General features: G+C 41.5%; 1 protein-coding gene across 5 annotated transcripts in view; it reads right to left on the reverse strand.

Moving 5' to 3' along the window:
* The window catches only part of LOC135099953 (mucin-4-like), a 112,760-nt gene that overhangs the window by 30,283 nt on the left and 57,477 nt on the right, over positions 1-25,000 (reverse strand). Inside the window, exon 3 of one of the 5 annotated variants that reach the window (XM_064002692.1) lies at positions 21,866-21,954. The exons of 1 other annotated variant lie outside the window; for it this stretch is intronic. The gene's annotated coding sequence lies outside the window, so the exon portion shown is untranslated. Of the gene's footprint in view, positions 1-7,801; positions 8,807-12,535; positions 13,021-21,865; positions 21,955-25,000 lie in introns of those variants that run through there. 3 more of the 5 variants (XM_064002689.1, XM_064002691.1, XM_064002690.1) reach the window with 3 other exon arrangements.

The following is a 25,000-nucleotide window of genomic DNA, read 5'->3' on the forward strand; positions in this document are numbered from 1 at the left end:
ATTATTATCATCATCATCATCATTACTCTTACTACGAGTACATGGTGTGGGTGTGAAAGTCGTGATGCTGAACTCATGTACGAGTAACTCTAGGGGTTTTCTATAATATAATATTGTTGTTGTTGTTGTTGTTGTTGTTGTTGTTGTTGTTGTTGTTGTTGTTGTTGTTGTTGTGGTGGTGGTGGTGGTGGTGATGGTGATAATAGTAGTAATAATATGGTGAACGAAAAGCATGTCAAGATAGATCAAGAGAAAATATGGAAGTTACGCTAAAGTTTTCCTTAACTTTCATTCTCTCACTGTCTAGAAAATAATCTAAATGTACTACTACTCTTCTTCTACTACTACTACTACTACAAAGTACGCAGTTTCACCTTGCTCCGTTATACACCCTCCCTAAGATGGTGCGGGATTGTCACCATTACATTTACTCACACGACATTCAGTTCCATGTCACTCTTAAACAAGTTCACGGTTAAGGGCAACATAAAGAAGATACTCATGAACCAGGCGATGATATGTAAAGACAGTCCAGGTACTTTGGGAAACTTAAGTATTGTTTTGTCAGTCACCAGGACAGCCCTTCACACTCTCGATCACGAAGTCCAGAGAAATATGTTGTTTTCACTCCCCGTGCTTATGCCTCACTGTCAGCCGTGTTCTAGCTTCAGTGTGTACGAATTAAGGTATCGACTTTGTGATTAGTTCCTGTAAATAACACAAGGGCATGGGAAAAAATAACATCGCAAGGCCTGACAACCACCTGTGTTCTGTGAAATCATTAATGTTCTAAAATTCTCAATAATTTTGTAGTCATGGAGACCTATATTCATTTTTTTCCATCTAAACCAAGGAAAAAGTGATGTGTGTGTGTGTGTGTGTGTGTGTGTGTGTGTGTGTGTGTGTGTGTGTGTGTGTGTGTGTGTAGAGAAAGAAGTGAGATGGGATATAATATCGTATTCAATGCAATCCACATATTGTACATGCTACAGTAATGGATGTCAGCATTCACGGGTACGTACGCATCACAAACACGTGCACAAACCCTCCTCCCCATGAATGCAGCAGAATTGAACCAGTGATACAAGAGTGACCTTTATTGAGCGGAGCCGCGTATCTCATCAGCGTGCCGGCCGAGGAATGATTAAACTGGTACTACACACATACTCATACTTCCAGCGTAAACTTAATCCGTCAATTATTAATGGATCTTACCCCCATTATTTACCTTCACTTTGGGCTACCGCTCAGACTGCGAACAATTCAGGTAGTGCATTTATTTATTCACTTGTTTACTTCACAATTCCAGATGCAAGTTTCTGCTGGCGACTCTTCCTTTACGTATTCATCACGAATACAAAAGGCACGAGCCGTCACAGAGGAAGCGGGTCAGTGTGATGCAGATAACATTACTTCCACTATTGATTAAAAAAAGTTCAGACAGCCACGTGGTTGCCGAGAGTAGCAATGGCTGCTCTTTCCATGTAATGCACTATTCACTACAACAGCCTGAAAATGCTCTCGTGTGCCTGGAGGTGGGGGGAGTACGTGGGGTACCACAGGGTACTGTGTAGTCCTTGTCACTCACCCTCAAGGGCGCTGTACCCAAGTGATAGTTATCACTCATGGCGTCACTTTCACTCATGACGTCAATGCTTGTACTTGTATCTTCAACATCCACCCTTCGAACTACGAGTGGCTCTAGAGTAATTTCACACAAGAAAACGCTATGCAGTCATTAACCAACGCTGATAGAAAAACGATCCTGACGTCATTATCTAACCTCAGATGATAAGATTTTAAAGTTGCTATGGAGAGAAGTGTTTGCAAGGTGGCAGAAGCATTACAATTATCCAGTAAACTGCTCGCCTGGAAACTCCGCTCAGCTGGTGGCAAGCGTACTGACCAGACATTTATGAAGTGACTGATAGCACGTCTGTCTCGCTTCTGCTGAACTTAAGATGTAAACATGACTTTTATTCTTTCCCATTCTCCCACCTTGAGTCCCGCAGCGAAATACTGGTTTGCTCTGACGTTGTTGATTTAACCATCCTGATGTCACGCAGAAGTGAAAGGTGATCTCGTGTTTATGTTCACCAGGGGCATTTCAGTGTACTGGCTGTGTTTGCTGTGATTATCTTGGGAGTCAGGGAGGAAGGGAAGGAGTCGAGGACGAAAAGCTTTAACGTGCATCATTAATAGATGAAACGAGGCGTGCATTAAGTTACTAAACACACACACACACACACACACACACACACACACACACACACACACACACACACACACACACACACACACACACACACACACATACACACACACACACACACACACACACACACACACATAGCTATATAAAGAATGAATAATTGACTTGAATAAATTACACATTAATGAAGCGTCACTCTTCCTTTTGTGAGAGCGTCTACCGCCACCTGGCCTCGGCACACATGCAATACGTACACTCTATGGGTATTACGGTGACCACACCCACACGGCACACACCACCAACTAACCCTAAGGAGCCAGGTATCCCTCGGCTCAGGTAATCTTAATGAAGTGGTGGATGCGTAATAACGACACTGATATAAATAACCACCTGTAAGGTAAGATGGAAAAACAAAACTACCCGTAAGCACTAGAGATTTTTTAATTCTCCACTTACATCAGCAACACGTGGCCTGCAAAATAATGATGTAGTGCAGAGATATCAGCGAAAGGATGCAGCGTATATAAATAGCTGGTGTTGCCACACAATGAGAGGGAGGTCGCTACGGTGGCCTGCGACTGTGGGGAGACTGTATGTACACTGCTGCTGCTGCTCAAACAGTTCGGGGGAAGGAATTTAGTGTTATATACTGATAAAATCCTCCAGACAGCTCGAAATACCAGCAGGGAAGACCTGAAGCCAATGAAAATTTGTAAAAAAAAAAAAAAAAAATACGTAGAATGACTAAATAACTAAAGTAATGCCCCTAGCAGCTAAACAACTTGGTTCAGTTAACTTTTCTTAGTACAGTTCAAACTCAAGTGATAACACTGTCCCCTCTCCAGACCTGTGGGCGCCGAACAGAAGTGTTCACAGGACAGAAATCTAGGAATGTTTACGTAATGTTCATTAGCTTGGTATTTCCGTGCTCGTGTTCGTGTCAAGTAACATGAATTCATTCGGCTTATATGAGTAGACTGCACTTGAAATTTACACCATCAGAGCACACTGCGACAGGCAAGTGTATTCTACCGTGTGTGTGTGTGTGTGTGTGTGTGTGTGTGTGTGTGTGTGTGTGTGTGTGTGTGTCTGTCGTGTAAATACGTCAACAGTTCTTTCCTTCAGTGGTGTCACATGAAATCCGTGTATAAAAAAAAAAAAAAAAAAAAAAAAAAACTAAATTGTCGGTTAGTGTTCCACGATGAGGTGATAAGTGACGGGACACATTCCAGGGCTGCAAATAACACGGGCGTCACACAGTTGCACCAGAAAGGTCCTATATCATATAACCTCTGGTCTCTGACTCTATAACTTTCACACGGCAAGACGAGGAATGAAAGGGAAGGACACAAGACCTGATGAGTCACCGGCTACTGCACTTAACCCGGAACGCATTTACTACACGAAACTTTTTATATCGAGAATCGATTTGCAATTAGGCTGAGTGGAACAAGGCGAGTGAGAAGATACGTGCATGAGAGAGGGTCCGTAGTGATAGTGAGAAATGAGAGGTGAGCGAAGGTGAATGAAGAATAATGAAGCTAATGCTGCTGGCTTCTGAGGTGAGGGTACGTGTCGAGTGGTGATGGTGTTTGGCAGCGTGGTGGAGAAATATGAGGCTGTACCGTGCAGCAAAAAGCACGGGAGGTTTTGGGCGGCGGTGTGAAGCTAGCGACGAGTGCCGAAGGGAGGAGGTATGTTAACCCCTCCACTGCTAGACAAAAATTTTCTCTTCAACATCTATAACTTTTTTAGGGACTGTTCTTATGCTAAGCTATCGCAAATATTTTTGTACAGTAAAAAGACAAAATTAACCTTCAATCTTCTCTCTTTTCTCTCCTGTGTCTCCATGAAAACAATTCTTACATTACTAAGGAGGCTAAAGAAGGACGCTCACAGCTGTTAAATTGTTAAGCAGTAGCAGCGAGGTGTTGGTGAGTGTGAGGGCTGAAGAATAAGTGATGTGGTTCAAGGTATAATTTCCATTCCAATGGCAATAATAATACTATGGTGAAAATAAGTGTCAATATATGTGGATAAATACGTGCACATTAAAATAATTCCCTGAAAGATTTGAAGATCAAAAGGCATGAATGTGCACGATTCAGGAATGCACACTAGCCTTCAGAGCTGCTTCCATTAGGAAAAAAAAAAAAAAGGAAGATACAGACCAGGGAAAATAAAACGAATTCAGAATAAGAAAGGAAATGCTCCAAATGTTTCTAGCAAAGTTCCCCACAAGCTCACACGCACCCACACCCGAGACAGGTCACTGCACTGAGCATTACTGTTGTGGACGGTGGAGATAGGGCCGTAGTGGTGGTGGTAGTGGTGGTGGTGGTGGTGGTAGTAGTAGCAGCGGCGTAATAGTGGTCGCTAAAAGTTAACATAGTAACAACACTGAAAGACTGTAAAAATGAATGTATCGTTTGATAACTGGGGGAATCAATAGAAAATGTAAGGGTGGGTGGGAATGTGTGTGTGTGTGTGTGTGTGTGTGTGTGTGTGTGTAAGTTGCTGTTCTTAGTGATAATATAAAGTTCATTGAAGTAGTAGTAGTAGTAGTAGTAGTAGTAGTAGTAGTAGTAGTAGTAGTAGTAATAGTAGTAGTAGTAGTAGTAGTAGTAGTAGTAGTAGTAGTAGTAGTAGTAGTAGTAGCAGCAGCAGCAGCAGCAGCAGTAGCAGCAGCAGCAGCAGCAGCAGCAGCAGCAGCAGCAGCAGCAGCAGCAGCAGCAGCAGCAGCAGCAGCAGTAGTAGTAGTAGTAGTAGTAGTAGTAGTAGTAGTAGTAGTAGTAATAGCAGTAGTAGTAATAGTAATGTCTTCAACATATCGCCGATTTACCACTCTTAAGGAGTTTCCTACTCTCTTTTTGATCACACACACACACACACACACACACACACACACACAAACGTACACAGAGGGCGGTATCAGCCGGTTATCCAAACATGGAATCAAATAAGCATGAAATAAGTATTTAAATTTGTTATTGAACTAGTTAATTCAAAAATACCTGTATCTGTTCTGATATATGACTTGAATGACTACTGAATTTGTATTTTTTGTATCTGGTTTCAATGCAATCATAAACACAGAAAATTTAATAAGAAATTATAGTCATAACAGCATGTTTAGTGTTAAAATTCTGATGAGTTACAGCCAATAATCTTGGTCTCAATATAAGCTGGTAATTCACTTTCAATAGGACCTGTACTATTCAGGAGGGAATGGTGTATTGAAATGCTAAACTGACAATAAACCTCAGGTTGAGTATTTTGAAGAGTAACAAACAAACTTACTAAATATAGTGCATGCAAATACTATTAGTATATGTCACGCTGTTAAATTATACAATATTGCCAATAATTTTCTGGAACGTAATGTAGTATTGAACTCTTGACCTCGCGAATAATATTAAAAAAGAGGGACTTACTTATCTTGGAATATCTGGACTGAATACACTTGAAAACATCACGTATCATTATTACATTTGAAGTTTAGTGTTCATACCAGTGTTTCCATGTCAATATTCTAAACATCAAATATTCAGACTGAACTTTGAAAACGGGAAATGAAATTATATTTATTTCTATATTTGTTAGATTTACTTAACGTCATAAGTCACAGAGATTGCCACGTGTAAGCTTACTGGATTCTTTTCAGCTTTCCTTACTTTTGTGTTCTAATAGCAAGAAGCTAAGCGTGAAAATAACACTCCATACACTCCTACTTGACTAACCGTGACTCAGACGTAATATTCCCAACTGTGAACCAAACACTAATAATGATGAGATAATAATAGTGTGTGTGGGCGCATTGTCACCTTCAACTGCTCGTTTCACCACCACCACCACCGCCACCACCACCATCACCACTACAGCATCAACAACACAGATACACACACACATAATGATCGCGATGTTTACCATTTATGAAAAGACAAGGATGAATATCTCCTGAGCATCTGCTTTCGAAAGGATAAGAAAATGTGAGTTAGAGATACGATGGCATTAGTGTTACTCCTGCATGCTCTCTCTCCCTCTCTCTGTTCATGGGGAGTTCTCCTTCAGCACAAGAAGAAACAATAATAACAGTAAGAAGAGGAACAACAACAACAACACAACAGCTACTACTATTACTACTACTGTATGGCAGATATGTGTGTGTGTGTGTGTGTGTGTGTGTGTGTGTTAAGTCCCAGGCACCACTCGCATTCCTTCCACTCACTCAAGTCCATTTAGCAAGCCGAGAGCAACAGATCTGCAGACAGTCAATTCTTCATTAGTCACCACGAGTCGGTGGCTGACTCGTGGCGGGGAAGCCTTCCCTGCAGCTGACTCTTCGGGATATGCTCGTGGGTTTAGTCTATCTCCCCTTGACATTATCCAGCAGTTTTTTTTTCCCCTTATTAAGATGAACTCTGGATAATAACATGATATGTAAAAGTTGGTTGCTTAGAGATGGCAGTAATGATATTCAGTGGGTGAAGTTTGAGCGGGTGGTCACTTTGGATACTGAGAAAGCAGTGGGGTGTGATTTGGACAAGCGTCACGCAGCTTCTGAGAGTCTGTTTTATGTGCCAGTTATTTCTTTTTCTCTCAAGTACACCTGTTTTATCTTGTATTTTTGGTGATCAAAATCTTACTAGAAAAAGTTCCATATCAAAAAAAAAAGTTAAGAAGAACGAAGGCACACTCTTATGTATGTAGTTCACTTTCCACTGCACTGCCAACCAACCTGGGACGAGGACACCGGCAAGCTCTTTCCGGCTCCACAGGAACGAGGGTTCGTGGCGAGGACTGGGGAATCAACTCTAACTCGCACAACTCGCCAGCATACTATATACACTTCTTCCACCTGCTGCCGCTGACACCTATCATTTCGTTTTTTCCACTTGCTAGTGCTATCATCACCACTCGATTTGCAGTGTGTGTGTGTGTGTGTGTGTGTGTGTGTGTGTGTGTGTGTGTGTGTGTGTGTGTGTGTGTGTGTGTGTGTGTGTGTGTGTGTGTGTGTGTGTGTGTGTGTGTGTGTGTCGTTGTCTTCGTAAATATACATGTTCCAAACAAAAGTGTCTGGCTTTTGTATAGTGCACGATGATGGTAACAGGGGAACGGGATGCACGCTGCTTCCGTCATGTCCAGGTGGTGGCGGTGATGGTGATGGTGGTGGACTTACGTTGAATTATTATAAGCAGAACTCGGGAATGTGGAAGAGTAAGGACACCTTGAGAGGGCAAAGCTCTCTTCTTCACTTTCGATGTTGAAGGGCAGTATTTTCTCAGTTTTCCTAGAGGCAGGAAGTAGGTGTCTGCCGTTCCAAGGTGGTAAGGTGTCACGCGACTATGGCAATAATGGGCGTACTTCCTGCTGCAGGAACGAAGTTGCCAGGCACGCCAGGATAGAGAACAACGGCAAAACTTTACAGTGGGGATTTTGTTACCAAGTTGCATGACACTGGCAGATAAACGGACCCAACTTTAGTATTAAGAATTTGACTCAGCAAATTTGCAAAGTTCACATAACACATCGTCCCGCACTACACACACACCCACACACACACACACACACACACACACACACACTAACCTCCACACCTGTCAATGCGGCTGTTGCTTCCCTGGAGCGCCAACGAGTGAGGAACAGCCATGCCGTGAGGTGGCCAGCGTCTGGGGTGATGTTTAGCGAGTCAGTTGAGCCCGCACAGTCCCCGTCAATACTTGTGGTGGTCCCCGCCACCCCACCAGCGTATATAAACAGTGGAGAGGGTGTGGATCGGCTAGATTGCAGGGACCCAGCGGGGTGGAAGGATTCTATTACTTGCTCCTTCTCTCTCTCTCTCTCTCTCTGTTTCTCTCGAGAAAACTGCCGCATTTACTACAAAATATTCTTTATGTATATTATATGCGACACACAGTCACCTTTAACACTCTTAAGTATGCATTAGGCGGGTCAGTGACGGAAGAATTTTGGTGATCAAACAAATGTATAGGGAAGATGTACGTCAGCAGCGAGGTGTTCCCGGGGACCTTGAGGGTGCGGGTGGCGGCCTGAGTGTTGGCCTTGCCGGCATTTATCTCAGTGATGAGTGCACATAAAGACAACACTAAACTAGCCTTGTCGCTGGGCACTGGGCATTTTAACATTCAACAAATCAGTATTCTGAAGCCATTTTCGGAAAGTGTCTTTGCAGCGCTCGCTCTCTGCAGTCGTGAGCCTGGCCACCATTGAAACGAAGTAGCAGCATGTGCCCGCAGTTCCGTTGCTGTGCCCCACCCAGCCCTGCCCTGCCCTGCCCGCTGCATACTCGTATGTAGCTTTGCACGCTGATTACGTTTCTTGAAGTCTTGAACATCACATATCAACTGAGAAATAATTCTGGATTTACTTTAATATAATCATCACAGTCAAATCTTCTCTTCGTTTTCTTTGTGCTGAGTCATTACGGAGCTCTAAAAGATTAGGCAGATTATTAGATGGGGACAATAGATGGAAATAGGTATGTTTTATACAGGGACTGTCACGTGTAGACCTCATAGCTTCTTGCAGCTTCCCTTATTTTCTTATGTTCATATGTTACCATTAGGCACCACAGTCATATATATATATATATATATATATATATATATATATATATATATATATATATATATATATATATATATATATATATATATATATATAATCCCTCAGTGAAATTACAATTGGTACAACAGTAAGTTGTTCTATGCTTCAATGCAAGCAGAAAATTCGGAAAGATTGTATTCAATAATAGCAATCGCCGGACGGTCCACCAGCGAGGAACAGCAAGAGCGATCATGGTGCCGCCTCGAGTACTACCCAATAAGGGTCTGCCGGCGCCTCCACCATGCACCGAATCATGATAAACTCTGTCCTGGTTTATACTTAAGTCTATTTTTATTTATTCTTTACTGTGAAAGAAGCTCAACAACTGCAATTGTCGCATATATCAATCAAGTTCTGTTTTAAGCATTGCAGTCCACTTGATCTGTTCTGAGATGACTAAGAGGACACAAGACATGCATCCATCATGCACATGAAAGAGAAAACCCCAACATTCGTGGTTTAGGAAGACTCGGTTGTGATTGTGGTGATGGTGGAAGCGCGGGTGTGAACTGCAAGGAAACTGTCACGACAGAGCCTTCGTTCATTGGCTGCAGCTTGAATAGTGCAAAGAATGATCACCCCGGGGCCTAACCGATGCTTACAAACAACTGGTGTGTGTGTGTGTGTGTGTGTGTGTGTGTGTGTGTGTGTGTGTGTGTGTGTGATGAATGGCAACAGGCTATGCATGGAGTGGGCGGCAGGAAGGAAGGATACATGGCAGCGTCCTTGCCACAGACAGTAATTTAGTGTCGTGAATAGGAAACTATTAAGTAGTGACGTGCCACGCAATACAGTGTTGAGGACTTCGCAGCACCATCCCACTAAAACACTCCCGATGCTCTGGGGTGAATGTAATACGAAAAAAAAAAAAGATGTTGTGAACGTTGAATGACATAATCTCAATCAGGTTATCTCTACAGAGCATCCACGCCAGTTATTTGTACTTAGTTGTGGGAACCGTACTGAGCTTCCTGTTGCCTGATGACACACAAGACGAGTGTGTGTGTGTGTGTGTGTGTGTGTGTGTGTGTGTGTGTGTGTGTGTGTGTGTGTGTGTGTGTGTGTGTGTGTGTGTGTGTGTGATAGTAAATACGTGAGGTAAGTCACTCATTTCTCGTGATCACATGATTTAGGGAGGGCGGTTATACATGAAGTGTGATCCACTTCAAGACCAATACCATGAGATGTGCAAGTTCTCTGATCCTTCGTGGTCTGGCAATGATCTCACTCCCGTACCTGTGCTCTGGTCTATCTCAAATGGTACAAGACTCAATACTAGTTTAGTTTTGATAAATAAGCGAACCAGTAATGAAAACAAATAGACAGGGGAGCAAATATGTTGAAAAACGTTAATGTGCAGATATGAAGAGTAACAAAAAGCGAGAATGTAGTACTATGGAAAAATGTCGCTGAAAAATTCAAGCGAAATTTACCTTTGACCCAAGTCATCACTATAATTTACTTACACACTTGCTTTGACAGTTAAAATTTCAAGTGATCTACCACAATAATTCACTATAATCCACTAAGCCGAACAGTTCCTAAGGGCAATTTGTTTTCAGCCATCAACATGGACAGCAATATTCTCTGCCGCATGCTACAGTGTTACATATCAGTACAGCTTCTAGAAATAATGCAAACAAAACAAATTACGCGTGTACCAAAACCAAACAAGTACACAGGAGTGGAAGTTTACAGAATACCTAAGTCACCCAATCAATTTTACACTGGTCTCCGTTCTCTTTGGGCAACGCCGGAGAAGTGATGCCAGACTTTATTTTATTTTATTTTTTTTTTCATGAGCACGAGAGGAAGATAGAGGAAACCTTTTTTTTTTCTCTCTCTCTGGTAACTTATAAAAAAAAAAACACAGAAAATTTTCAAGTTAGTACGAAAAGAGAAGTAATGACAAATCTGACGTGACATAGCGAGGATCACGAGGCCAGGAAGCCATCATCACTCACTTCATCCACCGTGGCTTGTTTGCTTGACAAGATAAGAACCAGCCGCAGCATGTTCTTACTCCCACCATACCCCCTCCTTCACTTTATAAAACTCAGCCACATACTAAGTTCGTGTCTTCATCGTGTCATGAGTACGAGTGGAGTGTCGTCACCAGGGGCGCTGCGGTGAGGAGATACAGAGGTGGAGGTCATGATTCAGAGCTGTTTTTGATGCAATATTTCAATTCTGAGATAATTAGAGCGACCTTGAAGGCATGCATACACTCTCCCTCTGCCATGTCATTAACGCAAACAATCCCTAACGCTCACGTATAAGAGTCTTCCCCCACCCCCACCACATTCCCCCTCAGCCAACCTCCCCCACCAACGGTCCAGAACTAATAAACACACAACGGTTCAACTTGTAAAACCCAGGATCTACACGTCAGGCTACGTACCGTCTACCTTGTTGAGTCTTTCTTTCTCTCTACCTCAGCCCCCTTATGCACGTGAGAAAAATCAATGATGTAGCAGCATTACTCACCGCCTCCTTAACTTGAGGAGAGGTATACTGGTAGTTTTAGTCAACATACAAGGGGATACAGACGTTCACCCTCCACAGTTATTGGCTACACATCAAGGAACGGCAACTTCCCAGGTCATGAGAGTTGAGAGCTGGGAAGCCCTGCACGAAACATAACAAAAATTTCCTACTTCTGATATGAAAGAAACAGTAGGATGAAGCTAATGACGCGTTGGTATGAAATTTTGTCCCGCGGCGTGAACTGCAGTGTTGCATCACGTAAAAAATTGAATTAATGAGACGGCCACTCACGACAAAGGACAACTAAAAGGCCTCAGTGCGCCATGGAAACAGCTCTAAACGAACACACACACACACACACACACACACACACACACACACACACACACACACACACACACATACACAGTTTCATATCCTGTTGGGAAATGCCCATTCCTAAACTTGCCATAAGACATAGAGCTTCATCTTCATTAACATTTATAAACTCTCTCTCTCTCTCTCTCTCTCTCTCTCTCTCTCTCTCTCTCTCTCTCTCTCAGTTAATATGCCGCCGCGTGGACCTCAGTAGATGAGTCACGAGGGACCCCCAAGGGTTCGGTGCCACTCAGTCAAGATGGAACGCTCGAACCAGTCACAGCTGGGATGCGATCATGTGGGCCGCCCTTCCTCTCTCCGCTCTGTCCCGCTGTCTCCCCCACATCCCTCCTGCCTCCGGCCTTCGTTCTTCCCTTCGTCTCTCCCTCCCTCAAGCGTATCAACATCGGTTTCCGTTCATAAAATAACGCACTTCACATGTTAGCTATGTACTTTTTTTTATCTAATTTATTTTTTATTTTATTTTAGGGGTAGGTTTGTATGTAGGTGTTACTACTTTACGGCTACTACTTACATACTACGTGACAGTACAGGGATATAGTTCATGCCAAGTCGAGAAGAAACTCTTACTTCATCACTATTTATGCACCAAACACACAGATAAACATTTGACAGATGCCGATTATTAATTTTCTTAGACTCACAAACACATCAACAGCACTCGATTGTGGTTTTTATGCTTTCACTTTTGCGCGTTGGATTGACAAACATGACATGATGTATCCACTAGTATGTGCTGGAAACAAATGCGAGGGAAGGGAGTGTAGATGTGCTGTAGTGACTCCTAAGTGCGATATACAGTAACAGGGTCCGGGAGGCTAGATACCATACCCCTGCGTCGCGCTGCCGCAGCATGCTGAGTCGCTCCTCTGAAATCATTGTCAGTCTCGTCCACTCCAACCTCGTGCCTGGGATCAGAATTCGATTATACCAATCCCTGTCGCTTCCCTCCGCGGCCGCTTCCAGGACGAGCTGTTACTGCACAATCTCCACAATCAACACTCTTCTTGGATGGCATGCTGTGTCACATCAAGCCACCACCGTCACTATCACTGGAACGTTTTCAGAGATGATGGCATTTTTCATATATTATGGTAAACAAGTAGTACACTTCTTGTAAACACCACACATTCACAAAAAAATCACTTGCAAATGAGTAATCTTGGGGACAAAGTTCAATGAACTACGGGATTCTCCTGCTCTGAACCGCCCGCCACAACAGAGTGTCGACTAATGCCAACGTGTCGGCCGTCCCGGCAGACTTATACGTGCCTCACCCAGTCGCCGCTGCAGGGTGGGAGGCGGGCGGGGACGAGGGGAGGGATTTGCCGCGCGGGATACTGTATATTCTTCACATGAAAGATTTTTCTCAACATTTGTAACTATTTCTTTCTTTACAATATTATTTAGCATGATGAAAAGGTTAGAAAATCAATGAGAAAATACGGGAGCCTCACACAATTTTTTGTTCTGTCCAAAACATGCAGTTTGTACTGACTATTTTTAGATCATTGTGAGCCCTTGAGCACACACTGCATGGGATAAATTAATTGCGGTTTCCTACATTGTTTAAACCACGATGACCGTGCTACCTAAGATGTGCGTGGAAGGCTGCTGAATTGGTCACATTATACTAAACATGTCCTGCATGCAAACAAACAACACACACACACACACACACACACACACACACACACACACACACACACACACATGTTAGCACAATGTGCACGCATGAAGAGAATTATTATATCTTAAAGAGTCTGCATTGCAAGGAATGTAGTACTATGCTTCTATGCAATAAGGCGTTCTGAGTCGTTTCGGCCAGTTTTTCTCACCTCTCCAGCTGCTAACTCTGTACAGGGGCCTTATCCGCCCATGTATGGAGTATGCTTCACATGTAGGGGAGAGGGGAAGGGGGTTCTACTCATACTGCTATTTTAGACAAGGTGGAATCAAAAGCTTTTCGTGTTATCAATTCTTCTCCTCTAAGTGACTGTCTTCAGCCTCTTTCTCATCGCCGCAAATCTTTTACCGTTATTTTCATGCTAGCTACTCTTCTGATCCTGCTAACTACATGCCTCTCCTCCTTCCGCGGCCTCGCTACACAAAATTTTCTTCTTTCTCTCATCCCTATTCTGTCCACCTCTCTGTTCACGTTTCTAATGCAAGAGTTAACCTTTCTCTGGTAAACTCTGGGACTCCCTGCCTGCTTCTGTATTTCCTCCTTCCTATGACTTGAACTCTCAAGAGGGAAGTTTCAAACATTTATCCCTCAATTTTTGATGATTTTCTTGTCGTCTTTTTTTGGGACTGGCGCCAAAGTGGGATTTATTTTCCTCCGGTTTTGTTTCCCTTGGCCAGTCACCCTCTTACATAACCCTAAATGTCAAAATAATTTTTCCTTTTCATGAAAAGGACATGAAAACACGAGAAACTACATTTCTTTCATAATGGCATTTCTATGAGAGATTGCTGGAGTCAGAAATGCTATTTTCTCAAGGGTCGCCTTCGGAATTCCCCTTCGAGAAAAGCTTTTTAAAGAATTATTTGGTGAAATCAGTAATTGCTGCTCATTACTGAAAATAATAATCTGATTGGACATTTCGCCTTGCAGTAATATTTAATTTTTTTTTTTTACCATATTTCGAAGATAAAAATGATTAAAGTTCACATTCGAAGAAACGCTTACAACAATCTGGTCTTGGCAAAATGTTTACAGAAAATGAAAAGGGAAACAAATAAAAAAAAAGTTATATTCATTCGGTATACATGTTCTATAAATTTTTGCAGTATCTCATTATGAGTAATAATAATAATTATGCTCAGCTACTATTATTTCAAAAGTGCTCTACTAACAGCGACAATAACAACAACAAAATCCATGTAGCTGCAGCAGCAGCAGCAGCAGCAGCACACTACAATAATGAAATAATAGCTATTACAAGAACTTCTCACTGTTACCAGCACTGTAACTACTGATACAATCAGCATGAAGAGAATAGTGAAAAAGTAGAAATGATAACAACAACTGCTGCTGCTGCTGGTGCCGCTGGTGCTACTACCGCTGATGCTGCTGCTGCCACTACTACCTGCAGAGTGACCACCTCAACTCTGAACACTAACACCACTGTAACACAACTAGCACCACCACCGCTGCTCACCGGTGCACTACGCTGTTCCTTGCACCACACCACCTCGACTTGTCTTCATTCCTATAACTAGACTTATACGATGCACTTCTACAGTCCCTTTTTTTTTTTTTTTTGCATTTACTCATTTTCTTACGCAGAACATGGGTGTGCTGGGGCCGCGGTTGCCACATGTGTTATAACGCACCCCATCCGTGACCTTGATACTTCTCAGGTGTACTCATGACCTTCGCCTCAAAACAGCCTCGCACTCCCTCTCTATGTTCCTGCCTCTTCCCTGTGAACCATCCATAAACCGGCCCATCCCCGCCCTCCTAAGCCTCGCATCTCGCAGCCACGCACTCCATATATGACTTTCCTCCCAACCTGTAACTCTTTTTACGTTCTAATTTCCGGTTTTTCTGAATTAGTCAGGGTTTTCGTTTGGATATTTATACACTTAAATATCGCATTTGAAAGTAACGTAATTTTACAGACGATAAGACAAGTTAACTTTACAGTGGAATTCTGTGTTCAACTTTTCTTTCATCTTTAGTATTTCCAAGTGACATGTGTGTTGAGGAGAATATTAACAACTTGCATCCTTGTTTACATTTGGCCAGGGTGAAGAACAAACGCAGTAAGAATAAGTCGTGACCGAACACTTGTAGGAAAAAGGTATACCAGCTCAGGGAAGGTGTAGTGAGCGCTAAGCATATGTAAAACTCTTGTGTTTGTGCTCTTAATGTCACGGCAAGAGGCACGAATTAAAGATGAGGAGATGAGCTCGGCATTCAAGAGTTACTTCACGACGATCTGGATCCTACGAGTATTTCTGAGCATGTGGCGACGACAACGACAACGGCAACGACAGCGACAACAGCAACAACAACAACCAACAACACGACCACCACCAACCAACAACAGTGTATATCAGGAATAGTCTCAGTAATCGGGGCTGTTAGTGTCGAGTCAATAGAGAGCTTTAAAAGATTAGATAAATTTATGGATAGGATGGTAGGTGGATAAAGGTAGATATGTTTTATACAGGGACAGCTACGTGTAGGCCTAATGATTTCTTGAAGCTCCCTTTACGTTATGTTTGGGTTAACGCTTCTTTGTTTTACAACGTAGAATCGTCTGTAGGTACATGGTCTCCATTATAGGATACCGCGAGGATAAAAGTAAACAATAACGAACAGAATCCCAGGCACCACTATACATCCCAGATTCGCTTTGATGATCAATACACAGGAAATAGTTATTCGTGCCGATGCAGAATGTGATTGATGGATCCATCGAGTAACTAAAATTGTGTGAATATTCACACAGCTCGTGGGAAGGGGGGAAAAAAAAGCTCGTGAATGAGATGCTGCTGACGAAGTGCGCAGAGAAGAACCTGAAAGATTTGTTGACACTAAGGCTCGCCACACATGGCTTGCGTATGGTTATGGCGTGGCTGTTCCTGCTTCACACGCCTAGCGGACACATGTTTGGCAGTTATGATACACAGCAATCAAAAGCAGCAGACGAGGAACGGTGCGTGGGCCGGGACAATTGGTGCACTTGAAGGACAAACATGCGCGGGGATCAGGCGGCCACACATATGAACTAAAGGCGAACAAAGTGAATATTCAAAGCACGGCATGAAATCAATGTAAAAATAGAGTGAATTTTTCTTGCTTGAAATTCTCTCCTCATTTCCTTTACTGCCGCTCGAGGTTGTCAGGTTGTACCTTACTACATAACACACACACACACACACACACACACACACACACACACACACACACACACACAAAAAAAAAAAAAAAAAAAAAAAAAAAAATATATATATATATATATATATATATATATATATATATATATATATATATATATATATATATATATATATATATATATATATATATATATATATATATATATATATATATATCATCGAGGACAAAGACCTTATGGTTGATGTGATGTGCTGTGGCATTCAGTGTCACTAATGAGAGGATGCTTGCATCAGACAAGTGACAGTCCACATTTTTAGCGCTAATTACATCACGCTGCATGGATGTGCGCGAATGCTTATTGCACTATTTCACAATGAAACTGATAAGAAAAGATTTGTCTGAGTCTACATGCTTTTGTCGACACATTAATTTATTTATTTATTTTTTTTACCCGCGGATACAAATAGCCTTCTCATTGAGGATGCTTGGCTTATTTAGAAATGCTCAGTAAAAGGCCCCATTCTGTCACACTATTTCATAGGATTTCATATGTTAGTAAGCTATCAACTGTTCTGCATCAGTCAGTTTCACCATGTTTATAAAGAGTGAGGAGAGAGAAAGCAAATGGGCCGCGTCTTCCACATGTGGCCTCACCATTCTACCAAACAATTCTGTATTCGTACCCGAGGACGGAGAGCCGACTTCTAAAGCCCCTCCCATTTTGTTGTTGATGTTTTGCACTATCATTGACTTTCAACGTAAGAGATCGTTGTGACGGCTAAACTATCGAGTCGTATTCATCGTATTCCGCCACTATATCTTTGTAAGAGCTAACATAGAGTGCTCCGGTACTTTTGTGCTCATGTAAGTGACTAGATTTCAGTTACTATATAACCGACCCGTGTGCCTCGGTGATTGAACTGCACATGTCGGTTTTAATTTTTTTAAAGGATTCTAAATTGCACCGGCTGTACTGATGGTAAAATCACACACACACACACACACACACACACACACACACACACACACACATTCACTCACGAAAAAAAGGACACATTTACATATGAAGATTGAACCACGCGAATGTAGCTCAGGTTCTAGTAACTACAACCAAGTAAATACAACCACGTAAACACACACACACACACACACACACACACACACACACAAGTAAAACGTCACAGCGCACCGGCAGAATCCGAGGAAAAGGACCAGTGCATGCTATACACTCCCGCCTGAATGGACGCTCACCAACATTTCCAAAGTCGGACAGGAAGAAGACTGGAACTACTACACCAGTCACTCGAACGCTTTCACTATTCCATTTATTCGGGTCTGAAAATTGCTTCATCTCTACTGCTTCTCGCTGGTGAATCAATCTGTCAGTCTTCCTGCCTATCTGCTGAGCTGCTTTTGTATTTAACTATCTATATTCAAGGGGGTTTTAGAACTCCTCCGAAGCGGGATTATACTGAGGGGTACAAAAGGCAATGCTATATAAACATGAGCTTGTTCCTCCTTTGTTTACTATGCTTGTGTTCATCTCCTGTTTCGATTGTCCCTGTGTTTGTGTCTATACCATTCTTCTTTTCTTATCGTCTGCTTCTTGTTCTCTCTCTCTCTCTCTCTCTCTCTCTCTCTCTCTCTCTCTCTCTCTCTCTCTCAAGCCTTGCTGCGTGGTCTCGATCTTAAAGCAGCACTGTCCCCTCGGCGCCCCATGTCCCTCAGATACCGCTCTGTTGAGACACCAACCCATCCTACATAGGTGCTCTCTCTCTCTCTCTCTCTCTCTCTCTCTCTTACTACTTTAATTATGTTCTCCTTTTTACGGTTCGCAGAATGATTAGGAATAATTAGCGTCCCCTATAACTAGGCTACACACTTTTGTTCAGTTGCACTATGCAAGAATTCATAATTTCTGGTACTCTTTCTGTAAGCTTGCTCGGTGCCTCTCTCGTATACTGCCGTCTCTGTTTAAGTTTTCTAAGGTTCTGATAGCTGTTATTATTCATGACTTCTAATTTCTGGCATATTTTTTTCTTTTTTTTACTGTCATGTATTTTTTGATCCTTAACCGTAAATGAGTCTCCTTTCCATTCCTTACTGTCTTGTATTGTTCTAATTGTTCGCACTCCCTAAAGACGCCTTTGTTAGTGGTGGTGGTAGTGGTAGTGGCGGTGGTAGTGATGGTGGTGGTAGGGATGTATTTTTTTATTGTTGTAATTTTTATTTCAATGAACCTTCCTCTCGATATAAAAGAACAAGAAAAACTAAGTGACTGGGTACATTTTCTTATCTGACGGAGTTGTTCGTGGTATACAAAATAAGACAATCAGGAAAGAGAATACAGCTTATTGTATTGATACTCGGTTTTCCTATTAATGTGTCGTAAACACAAAAAGATTGCTGCTATTTTCATATATACATTAATAATAAAAAAGCGAAACTAATATGGAATCAGCATGTGCGGGTTAGCATTTTATGATAGAGCAAAACCCTATATTGCCATGCCCATAAAATTGCCACCAGATGAAAGTTTGGTTGGATGCTGACCAAAAGAGAGAGAGAGAGAGAGAGAGAGAGAGAGAGAGAGAGAGAGAGAGAGAGAGAGAGAGAGAGAGAGAGAGAGAGAGAGAGAGAGAGAGAATGTGTGTGTGTGTGTGTGTGTGTGTGTGTGTGTGTGTGTGTGTGTGTGTGTGTGTGTGTGTGTGTGTGTGTGTGTGTGTGTGTTGAATATCAGCCATCAATAAACAGCAAACATCAGCAATAACATACTGATGCTGCTCATGTTTGTTACTACTGCTTCTTTTTCTATTACTACTACTATTACTACTACTTCTACTACTACTACTACTACTACTACTACTACTACTACTACTATCACTCAAATAATATCACTGAAAGAAAACTGTTATTCAGAACCTCCTGCCTGCGTCTACCACTATTAAATAAAAGTAAAAAAACAAACAAAATTAAACATAAAATGCCTCCTGATATCATTTATGAGCATACATAAATACATCACCACCACTCCCACTAACCACCACCACTATCACCATCACCACCACCACCACCACTCCAAACTCTTGTTCCCCTACACCTAAAAGATAACCTTGAACATGGCTGTATATTTCCACACACAGAATAGCAAACAAGCACGATCTCACTCCACGAAAACGAAAAAAAAAAAAAAAGAAAAAAAAAAAAAAAAACGAGGCTGCTTGTTTGCTTTTAATATATCCATGGAGGAAGACTCATAATTGGCTCCCTTCCTCTCCAGTCGCGTCATTCTATGGATTCATGAACACTGCGCTTGGTGGACGAGTTAAGTTAAGAGGAGTTCAGTGATGGATGCTGATGAGGCTGGCAACAGGAAGAGAGAGATTTGATTTTTGTTCCTTTTATGCAAGAGAGGTACTGAACCAGGGTAATAAAAAAAGTTATCCTAAAGGTCCAGTCATAAAAAGGTCCACTTATATGAAAAAAAAGGTCTCGCTGGTATAAGAAAAAGGCTCACAGATAAAAATAAAAGTTTACTGGTAATGTATATTTCTGTAAAGATTGACTGTTGCTTACGAATGAGTCAATGCCATAAAAAAAAAACCTTTTTTTTTTTCTTTACTGTCCAGTTTATAATTCCATTGACATTAGTCCTACGGGTGAAAAAATGCTAACTCACATCGCTTTTAAAATCAACTAATACCTGTGACCTTAATTTTTCAACGCAATATACAAAAGAAAAGCGAGATTTTTTTCTGCCTTAATAATTATCACATATTAAACATAATATTCTTAAAGGTTCCATTTCCGTAGCAGCCCATTAAAAGTATTCGAAGATTTTTTTTATTTTTTTTCTTAATGATTTTAAATTGGCATAATATTCTTGAAGACAAGCAGGATGCAAAATTCTAATACAGGTATTCGAAGCATCTGAGAGAAGAGTCACACGATAAAACACTGACAGATTAACCTGCACACGCTTCCCCTCTCCCGCCAATCCTAATGTCCGCTGTATCAACAGTTCTCGCTCCGTCTGCAGTGTTGATAATGCACTTTGCACCGGAAATTGGCTGCCTCCCCTACGCTGTGCTCAAAGCGCCTCCCAAGCCCAGGTTGTCAAGGGAGGCATTCGGGAAAGAAAATGACACATTAATTTCTCATATTCAAATCCACATATCACTAAGTAGTCTCTGGAGCAGACATCGGTAGCAACATTAGATACGGCTGATGTGACACTAATGTGTATTTTTTCTCTCATGCTGTTGATGGAAGAGAATGAGGTTCTGTAAACACTCCAGCCGCACTCTCCACACATTCCTAAAGTCCACGCAACACATAACGACCTCGTATAGTATTCATGTGTATACATTTGCATAACAGATTGCAGGATAAAAAAAAAGGACAAACCGCTGCTGCCACTCTATATTATATAAAACTCTACAAACCCGGCGAGGTTTAAAGCATCAGTTTGATCTAAATCTCCGCAGCATGTGAACCAGAGCAGTCAAAACAAATGTGCTTCCCATAATAGGAAGGGTGGAGGGCTGAACGGGGAAATGAAGCCCTGAATCAGCTTCTGACCGAGACTTCCGCAGTGAACCACACCACGCACTCACACTCCATCGAAACAAACACCAAGAAGACGGAATACAAACAGAGGCGGCCATAACAGAATATCACATTACTGACAGCGTAGGGGAAAAGACAACTATCTAAGTGATTGAAACATATCTACACACACTCCAGTACATGACTTCTTTTCTTGCAGTATGACAACAGAGATAGTCAGAGGAGTCGTCACGTAGCAGATGCACTTCACAAAGGCGGAAAATTTTATGGCTACAGAGATCTCTTTTTTAGCGGGCAGAGAATCGTCACTAACAGAAGAAACAAGTACGTAGGTTTTCCCAGGCGCCCAATCTCTCTCTCTCTCTCTCTCTCTCTCTCTCTCTCTCTCTCTCTCTCTTCAGAACGTTTCATCGCTTCCTGTATTATCCTTTGAACCATTAAGAGATCCCCTATCGTAAGTAAACACACACACACACACACACACACACACACACACTGAATGATCGCCAAGGTAACGATATGGAATTTTTTTTTTGGAAGAAAAGTAATTACATAAAACCGTAGGACATTCACATAACATAGTAAAAAAAAAAAAAAGCAACTAGAAAGTGTCCCTACAATCTAGAGAGAGAGAGAGAGAGAGAGAGAGAGAGAGAGAGAGAGAGAGAGAGAGAGAGAGAGAGAGAGAGCCATGTTAACTCGAATCCCCGTTATCAGAGTGGCGTCAGTATACATACTTTAGGTCGCTATTACTGCATCCGACGCTCCCACCTGCGGCCTCATTAGTGACACCGCCAGCACGAGCATCACTCACTCCGCCACTCACCTGGAAAAACAAGATAGGAACGTCAGTCTGCTTTGCTACATGTGTTATATATTTTTAACCAAGTTTCCTTTCATATTAATTCATTTTCCTATTTTAATTCTCTCCCCCATAACTCTCTCTCTCTCTCTCTCTCTCTCTCTCTCTCTCTCTCTCTCTCTCTCTCTCTCTCTCTCGTTATTGGACTTGACTTCGTTAATTTCTTTTTAAAATCTGATTATGTATAATACTACATACTTAGATTTCTCTCTCCTCTCTCTCTCTCTCTCTCTCTCTCTCTCTCTCTCTCTCTCTCTCTCTCTCTCTCTCTCTCTCTCTCTCTCTCTCTCTCATCAATGAGTCGGCGGTATCACAAACATATGGCCTTTTTGAAGCAACATGACACTAGAGGGAAGGGTAGGAGCACAGGGAGAAAAAAAAAAAAAGCTGACACAAATAAAACTATGTTAGAACGAAACTTTATTTTCCCTTCTCTTTTTACTATAATGGAAATGCCGTTTGCACACACACACCACTCACTTTACATGCAATATCAGTTTCCTAACATATTTCCATTACTTCGCTTATATATGCATTGCACCTCTCTGCATCTAAAACTCATTTCAGAACTACTATACTGAATAAGAACGGGCGGAAAGAAGGTAAGGTACATTGGATTTAATTTAGCAAGTAATGATGATGTCAGGGATGTTAGGAAAACTGCAAGACGTGGATGAAGGAAGGGGGAAGAAAATGCATGAGAAAAATCCGGCGGGAAAAGTCGCCGGGGAAAAATATGGAGAGGAAGATGGGGAGATATTCCTAATATTGACTCGTTAAGGTAAACACAAGAGAAGAGAAGACAAGTTTGAGACGAGGAAGAAGAGGAAACAAGGAACTCGGTGTAAACAGAAGAAAGCAAATAAGAGAGAGAGAGAGAGAGAGAGAGAGAGAGAGAGAGAGAGAGAGAGAGAGAGAGAGAGAGAGAGAGAGAGAGAGAGAGAGAGAGAGAGAGAGAGAGAGAGAGAGAGAGAGAGAGAGAGATAATTAACAAAAACTATAGGAAAAAGAAAGTGTAAGAGGGAAAAATAAGTGGAAATTACTAGGAAAATATTAATATACAGACGAAAGCAAAAATGGATGAAAAACAACATGACAAAACATGAGGAGGGAATGAAGGAAACGATGATTGTTTCTGGAAATATATAGGAAAAACAAAGTATTGGCCGCGAGAGGAAGGGAGGAGAAGGGAGAGGAAGGGCTGTCCTAAACAATGGACAACTGGAGGCCAGATAAAGAGATAAGACCGATAAGAATCTGTAGTGGTTCTGTTTCTTTCGCAGGGTGTGTGTGTGTGTGTGTGTGTGTGTGTGTGTGTGTGTGTGTGTGTGTGTGTTGAAGATAACTTTATAACTTTTTCTCATTTTCTTCCTGTAATTAAGATAGAAAAGACAGTTACTAGCCTTACACTTGCCAGCTTATGAAGTGAAGAGTCGCTGGTACACTGCAACTTCCTCAGCAACACGCTCTGGTATTGGTGAAACTGAGACATTTACTGATACTGAAGATGAGGAGCGACAGCAAACTAAAATCTTGCGAAGACGATTCATTTGAGGGTAAAGTGACATAGTTCGAGATTCTCCCTCTCCCCTCTCGAGATTTCAGGAACAAAAGAACGGGTGAAGATAAGCCTCTTACTTTAGATTAGATAGTGTATCTTATAACAAAAAGCACCCTGACGAACAACAGGTCTGCTGTTGTTTATTCTTTCTTTGCAATACCTTCTAAGGTCAGACTCTCATACCCACATATACATTATCTTATTTAATAAAAAAAAAAAAAAAAACGGAACGAAAAAAAATCGTTGTTGCCCTCCCCCCCAAAAAAAGCTGCTGCATGTGTAATTTATAATTCGTTTTGGAAACAAATGCAGTTTTCATTAATCATCTGATTATTTACACGCCACTTATTGCAAGCGGAATTAAAACTCATTTCAATAAATTAGGGTATAAATTAAGGGAAAGGTGCAAACACTAACACAAATCGTAAAAAAAAATATCGTATAACTGAACAAACTTTACATGTTAATTACAAGTTCGATAATGGAATGATGCCTTTTTTCTGAGAAATTTGCAGCATGACCGGCACACGCGGCATATATATATATATATATATATATATATATATATATATATATATATATATATATATATATATATATATATATATATATATATATATATATATATATATATATATATATATATATATATATATATATATATATATATATATATATAATATATATATATATATATATATATATATATATATATATATATATATATATATATATTTTTTTTTTTCAACACTCTTATACAGAGTTTCGGCCGTCACCTTCCTCGTCTGGGGTGGCTGGTCTGGGTCCCTTCACCTCGCGTCTCCTCAGACAATAAAAGAGCACAAAAATAATGATGAAGAGGGTATGTCGGCATCTCGAGAAATATGCAGTCGGATACAAGACCACTCCCTGATGAGGACAGTGGGACGGAGAGAAATGGGCCGTAAACATACTCGGGGCACATCCCGACCACTGATGCAATCACGTGATTGATTCCCAGTTATCTGCCCACAAGGAGCACCACCGTTGACATTCGGGAATCACTTGTCGATATATAAGACAGTTTATGTAAGGAATTCCAGTGCTGATAAATATCCTTCTGTGAAACCGTTTTCTTCAGACTTTCAGATAAAAACTTGGCGCCTAATTACTACCAGGAAATAAAAGAAGGAATGTCTGAGTGGCACGGCGCCATGGCTGCTCCTACTGGAGCAAATTGCGGAGCGAAAGTTGAAGATTCTCGTATAATTATGCAATACAACAACATTAAAATTCTACCCTTCAAAGAGCAAGTCTCAGGAAATGCAGCAATCGCTTCACTCGTACTCAGCGTTAACTCCTTTCGCGACTGAAGTCTAAATGCGATGAGAGGCAGGCGCCTGAGCCCCGATTTCTGCCTGAAGCGGACAAAGTTCATAGAAGTAATGATTAACATTTAAAAAAAAATTG

The sequence above is a fragment of the Scylla paramamosain genome, chromosome 4 (genome assembly GCF_035594125.1).
Source record: "Scylla paramamosain isolate STU-SP2022 chromosome 4, ASM3559412v1, whole genome shotgun sequence".
NCBI classification, from domain to species: domain Eukaryota; kingdom Metazoa; phylum Arthropoda; class Malacostraca; order Decapoda; family Portunidae; genus Scylla; species Scylla paramamosain.